General features: G+C 41.6%; 1 protein-coding gene across 1 annotated transcript in view; it reads left to right on the top strand.

Moving 5' to 3' along the window:
• MAP4 (microtubule associated protein 4) overlaps nucleotides 1–6,361 on the top strand; it is a 144,316-nt gene that overhangs the window by 88,723 nt on the left and 49,232 nt on the right. The window lies entirely within an intron of this gene.

Below are 6,361 nucleotides of genomic sequence, written 5' to 3'. Positions count from 1 at the left end.
GCCCTCCAGTCTGGGTTACAGAGTGAGACTCCAACTCAAAAAAAAAAAAATTAGATTTGAAATATATTTTATTTTAAAATTTAACCTTGTAACTTCTGAAATGAAATATTTCAAATATTTAATAAATATGTGTGAGAAAAACTCTACCTTACCTTAAGTTGATGATCTTTGTTAAATATTTGCTAACCCCAGTTAAGAGTTAGAAATGTGTTAGACAAAAACTGTTTTCCTAAACAAATTCCAGGTAGTATGCGGATTGTGTAGCCTACTTAAATGGTGTTTTTTTTTCTTAAGAAACAATAACAAGGAGTTTTTTGTTTGAAATTTTAGCCAACTTCATGTATTGCGGTACCACTCCCACACAAGCCAAACAAGTTTGCAGACCCAGTGACCGCAGGTCAGCCCGACCCAAGCCTTCCAGGGTCCCTCCTGAGCTGCTGGAAGGCTCTCCTCCATGGAAGACTCTTGATCACAGGCTGAGCCACTGCTCTTTGTCTGAGTTGGGTTGGGTCTCTGGTTCATCTTCCTGTGGTGAGCCTGGGAGCCAAAGGAAAAATGTTCATGTTGACTCACTTGAACCTCAGAGGGATCTTGGCAGGGAGGCCTGGGATATAGAAAGCGTACCGATGATGAAGAAAAAGAAGAAGAAACCAAAGCAAAAGAGATATTCTCAACCCCGAGCTGGAGGACCTTGGGATGATGACAATGTAGGTGAGCCTAAAGGTCATCCCTTTGCAGCTGACTCACAAAAATCAGGTGTTCTTCCCAGCCAGTCTACTACCATGGGTGCAGAATATGGACTTGTATCCAGAGAAAACTTGAAAAGGGAAGGTGTGGTTAACTCCAAAGCGGCCAAACCAGTAGCTGAGAACTTTGTCTCAGAAAACCTCAGAATTCCTTTGTATCCTTCAGAAGAACCCACCAAAACAGCAGTAAATTCTCAGTCCAAGCTGAGAAGGGAGGAAGAAGGGAAAGGTAACAAGTCAGTGCCACAAACCCAAGACAATAAATTGCTGAAGCAAGATGAATACAAACCACAGCCTGCACCTCACCTGAAGACTTCCATGGATAAAAGCCAGCCAGTAGACTCTCTCGGTCTGAAAGGACCCCTGACAGAAGTTTCTGTACACAAAGTAGAAACTCCTTTGGACATCACACCCAAAGAGAGTTGCTCTCCTTTCTTGGACCAAGAAGTTATGGGTGGTATTTCAAATCCTACAGCAGCAAAAGAACTACCCAATTTGATACCCACTTTGTTAGCAAGTAACCCATTAGAAAGTAGTCTGAAAGAAGGGAATGATGAAAATATAATGTCCCAACTGCAGAATGTGAAACAGAAAGAGCTTCCTGAAGAGGATAAAGAACTAAAAAAAGAAGTTTTTCCCAAGCTAAAACAAGAGATCAGCATCTTTGCTTCTGATCAATTGCAGGGCCAGGAGTTAGTGCAGGCCCCTGGACTGGAGAATGAGCCATTTAAGAGAATGGCAGGTGATGGCAAAAGCAGGAAGGGAAAGGGAAGTAATGGGAAAATGAGAGCAAATTCTGGGAAAGTAAGAGCAAGATCTGAGCTACCATTTCTTCTGGACAGCCAAAAAGGTGAAAGGGATGTTCTTGTATCCAGTGAGTCAGTCCCTAAAACCGAAGGAATGACAACCCAGGATAAGAGTGAGGAGCTGGGGCTAGATTCTTCAAAGCAACCAGAGACCATGGCTGATCTTGCTAAGGTAGTGGTGATAAGGGAACCTAAGGAGACCACTCATCCTAGGGTGGCAAACACCTTGCAGACGTTGATTCCTTTGGAAAATGGCTCATTTATGACTCAGACTTCTGGTGTTAGGACAGAAACAAGAGCTGTAACCAAAGATACGGGTGTCAGTAACCAGAGCAGGGAAGGAAAGTGTCCTTGGATGGATCATGAGGCAGCTCCTTGGGTTTCTGAAAAGCCTAAAAAGAGAGGCAATGAAGGCAAAAACAAAAAGTTTAAAAATAATTATTCCACACAGTCTGCTAAAATGGAGAGGAGGGAAGAAATCCTCAACTTACCTTTTGTAGGGAAGGATGGAGCTGCTGGTAGTATTCCCCATAAAAGGAGGGAATTAGGACTTGTTTTCCCAAAAATGCATGCTACATCAGATATACCCACAGTGGAAGTAGTTGACCAAAACGGTGGAAATGCTGAGGTTAATTCTGTTGAGCTTAGGACTCCTGGGGGAGACAAAACAAACACAGTCAAGGCTTCTGCTGATATTGAACCAGCTGCCAAGGTGACAGATGTGAGCCACCAAGACCAAATCCAGGGGGCAGGATTTGTTCCTTCAGTACTTTCTGAGGAGAATAAGGCAGATGCAGCCAAGGGACACACTGCAGTAACTGACAAACCAAATAAAAGGAGTAATGATGGAAAAAGTAAAAAGGTTAAAAATAGTTCTCCCGAGAAGCACATTCTGGAGAATAAGATGGATGTAACAAAAATACATGTTCCCATGGAAACCACAGGGGACCACAGAATTGAAGGAATGGGCTATATGGACGAAAATAGAAATATTACATTTACCTGTCCCAGAACACCACCAGAGCTGATGAATAAGTCAGCTCCTCTAGAGGATCTGGAATCAGTCGTCTGTGAAAAACCGCCTACTCCAACTCCTACTCCTCAAGTAGTAAAGGAAGGTGATTCCTATCCAGACACCTTGGCAAAAAGTGGGCAAGAGATAGCCCCTGACCAGATTTCCAAATCATTGGTGGTAGATAGTGGCAACAAAGATGGAGTTCCAGGTCAAGAAAGACCCAAGGCTCCCTCTACTGTTGTGTCCTCTACCAGCACAGGAGGAGTTGCTCTGCCTTTTACAGCAGCCACAGAAACAGTTAACAGTCATGGAGGTCACTGCCTTAAGAATAAAGGTGAACTTGCTGACTCCGTGAAAAATGAAGCAGGGATCGATGAAGGGCTTGGGGTAGGAGAATCTGAGTCAGTGCACAGTGGTGCGTGTAAGCATTCAGTAGAAAAAGGCACAGAGCTAGCTAAAGGACACCTTCTTCCTGAAGTGCCAGTAGACCAGAGCTCTCCAGGAGAGGTCAGAGTCCTAGAAGCATATGCAGATAGGGCAAAAAAAGAAACTGAGGGAGGTTCTGTTCCAGTTCAGATTCCTGACTTATTGGGAGACAAAGTACAAAAGCCCAGTTTCTGCGAGGGCCAAAATGGTAAAGATAGAGATTCCAAGGGTCCAGATAGTTTGACTAAGGAGATGGATCTGACTCTTTTGCCTCCAGAAAGTGAAAAGGATAAATTGAAAGAAATTAGTCTGCCTTGTAAAAACACAGAATTGAAATGCGTTTCCTTGTCAACACCAGAACTCCAGTCAGACTTCTTACATAACAAAGTTGAAGCTCCTTCTTCAGGGGTGGTAGATAAGTTAGCAATGACGGCTTCCAAGGGTCTTCAACTCCCAGAACTCAAAGATAAGATCTTAGAGGCACCTCAGAAAATGACAGAAAAATCTGAAGCAAAGACACTGGGAGAAGAGAAAAAGGAAGATAGAAGCAGAGTGACAGAACCAATGAAAGGCTACATGAGACCTACCAAATCACGAGGACTTACCCCACTTTTACCAAAGTCTGCAGTTCAAGAACGGGAGAGAGCCAAGCAACTGAAGTCCAGTGGTATGAACCTGCCATGGGGAAATATGTGTGTTCGTGGCTTTTGAGTTGGCATCAAAAAGACAAAGAGCTTGTGCCTTGTTTCCATTCAGACTCTAATCGTCCTTGTTAATCATTGGTTTGTTGGCATGAAAACCTATAACTGCTACTTGTGCAATTTCTGCAGCCAAGGCATGCGTTGTATCCAGCTTGAGGAGGCTGGTGACTTGGTTGCATAACTTTTTACCTAACACTGAACCTTGAGTTTTAGGGGGAGATGAATCCTAACTTTGTAAAATTTGTGCCTCCTGTGTATAAAATTTACACTAAATTTTAATTCCTTTTTTTTTTTTTTTTTTTTTACTAATTTTTGAATAGGCAATACATTCACAGGTACAAAGGAGCATATAGCAAAATGCAAGTCTACCTTTCTCCATTAAGTATTCACAGGAGGAAAGAAAATATTTCATGTCTAGCTGTGTGAAATTTTTTTTCAGCATATATATAGTTTGTGCTGGTGGGACTAAATATCCTAATTGCTTTTAGATTAAATGACATCAGTTCACCTTCTTATGAGGAAATGGTTGTTACTTATATCCACTGACTCACAGTTGCATGTGGGTTATAGTTTTGAGCATACTCTGTGTTCATGAAACATAGTCCATAAAACTACAAATTTTGGGTTCCTCATAATTTTACCCTTTTTATCTATATTCAGTCAAGTAATGGGCAAGAGATTGAGAAAATTATTTAAGATTTAGAAATGGTAACCTTACCTCCTTCCCTGGAAAGTACATTTAATTATGGCTTCCTTGAACCTAACCTTCAAAAAATATTTCCTTGCTTTTGAGGCTTTTCACAGCCTACGAGTGATGCTATTTCTTTTCTTTTTTTCTTTTTTTTTTTTTATAATTTACTGTAGAAACAAGGTCTCGCCAAGTTGCCCAGGCTGGTCTCAAACCCTGGACTCAGGTAGTCCTTGCCTCGGCCTCCCAAAGTGCTGGGATTACAGGTGTGAGCCACTGCACCTGGCATGGTGCTATTTTTTAATCACTATTTACCAGCTTGCATGATGTGGCTACTAACTCCAGAAGTTAAAAATCACCCATTGGTCTTACTAGCCAGTTGGCTTTTGAAGAGGTTCACCGAGGGATTGTGTTTTGCATGGTATGGACTTGTTCTTTTGGGTAAAGGTTGTGCTGTGCATGAATTTGTACCCAGTAAGTCATACTTGCTGTGTAAGTAAAGAAATGCTAAGGGTTGTTATGTGCTTAAGATATTCTTATCCTTTCTGTTTTTGTCTTCCTTCTATTAGCTACCCTATTACCAAGGCAGAAAATGAAGTAGTATGTAGAGGGTTTTCCAGCATTCCATCCAGTTCTTGAGTTTTGGTTTCCAAACTAGTTCTTTGGTTTCAGCAGTGATCAAAGGTTAACATATAGATTCAGTGAAATTCTGCCGTCTCTTTTTGCTCTATATTTCCAAAGAAAATGCAGAAAGAGGGTTTGTTCTTCTTGAGGAAACAAGACAGGTGCTGTAGAGCTTTTGGGGCCCTGCCTTGGTCAGGCCAGGCTCAGAGACTGTGTGTTAGCCAGTGGCCTTGTGGAGTGACTATGGGGAGGGTAGTGGATTTTGAATAAAATTTATTTTCTTCTGTAAATTCTATCACATCATTTCCCTAAGGACAATGTATACTTTTTCTAATAGTTAAAAAATTGTTTTTAATAATTTTTGAATAGGTTAACATTCACAGGGTACAAAGGAGTATACAGTAAAATGTAAGTCTGCCTTTCTCCATTAACTTCCTTCTGGTTTTCCTTCTCCAGAGGCAGCCAGTGTTAACAGATTCTTGCATATCCTTCCAGACACTTTATGTATAAAGAAGCAATGATATATATATGTCCTGATTTCATGTAAATTAGATATACACATACACATTGACATGTCTTTTTTTAAAAACTTTATTATTAGTATTTTTTGAGTTAGGTTCTCACTCTGTCACCTCCTGGGCTCAGGCAGTTCTCTCACTTCAGTCTTCCAAGTAGCTGGGAATACAGGCATGCACCACCACACCCAGCTAATTTTTTTGTTTGTTTGTTTTTTTGTAAAGATGAGGTCTTGCTATGTTGCCCAGGCTGGTCTTGAGCTCCTGAGCTCAAGCAGTCCTCCCACCTCAGCCTCCCAAAGTGCTGGGATTACAGGTATTAGCCACCATGCCTGGCAATTAAACTTAATTTATAAAGAGATTTTTATGAATCAGGACAAAGAAGGGACCCCATTCTCTTCTTTTTTCTTTAGCCAAGGGTTTCACTCTATCACCCAGGCTGGACTGCAGTGGCACAATCACAGCCTTGCCCTCCTGGATTGTAGTGGCTCACCACAACCTTGCCCTCCTGGACTCAGGTAGTCCTTCCTCTTCAGCCTCCTCAGTAGCTGGGACTACAGGCGTGTACCACCACACCTGGCTAATTTTTTGACTTTCTGTAGAGACGAGGTCTTGTTACATTGCCCAGGCTGGTCTTGAACTCCTGGACCCAAACAGTTTTCCCACCTTCACCTCTCAAAGTGCTGGGATCATAATCATGAGCCACTGCGCCCAGCACTCATTCTTAATAGCTGTATAGTACATATTTCACTGTATGGGTATACCCTAATGTATCATAGTACTTCTTTATTGATGAGCATTTAGTGTTTTCCAACTTTTTTCTTTTTTTTTTTTTTTTTT

Source organism: Carlito syrichta, unplaced genomic scaffold (assembly GCF_000164805.1).
Source record: "Carlito syrichta isolate Samal-C Ts95f unplaced genomic scaffold, Tarsius_syrichta-2.0.1 Scaffold314290, whole genome shotgun sequence".
Taxonomy (NCBI): Eukaryota; Metazoa; Chordata; class Mammalia; order Primates; family Tarsiidae; genus Carlito; species Carlito syrichta.
The sequence above is the reverse complement of the archived record's forward strand: the minus strand, read 5'-3'. Positions and strand labels throughout refer to the sequence as shown.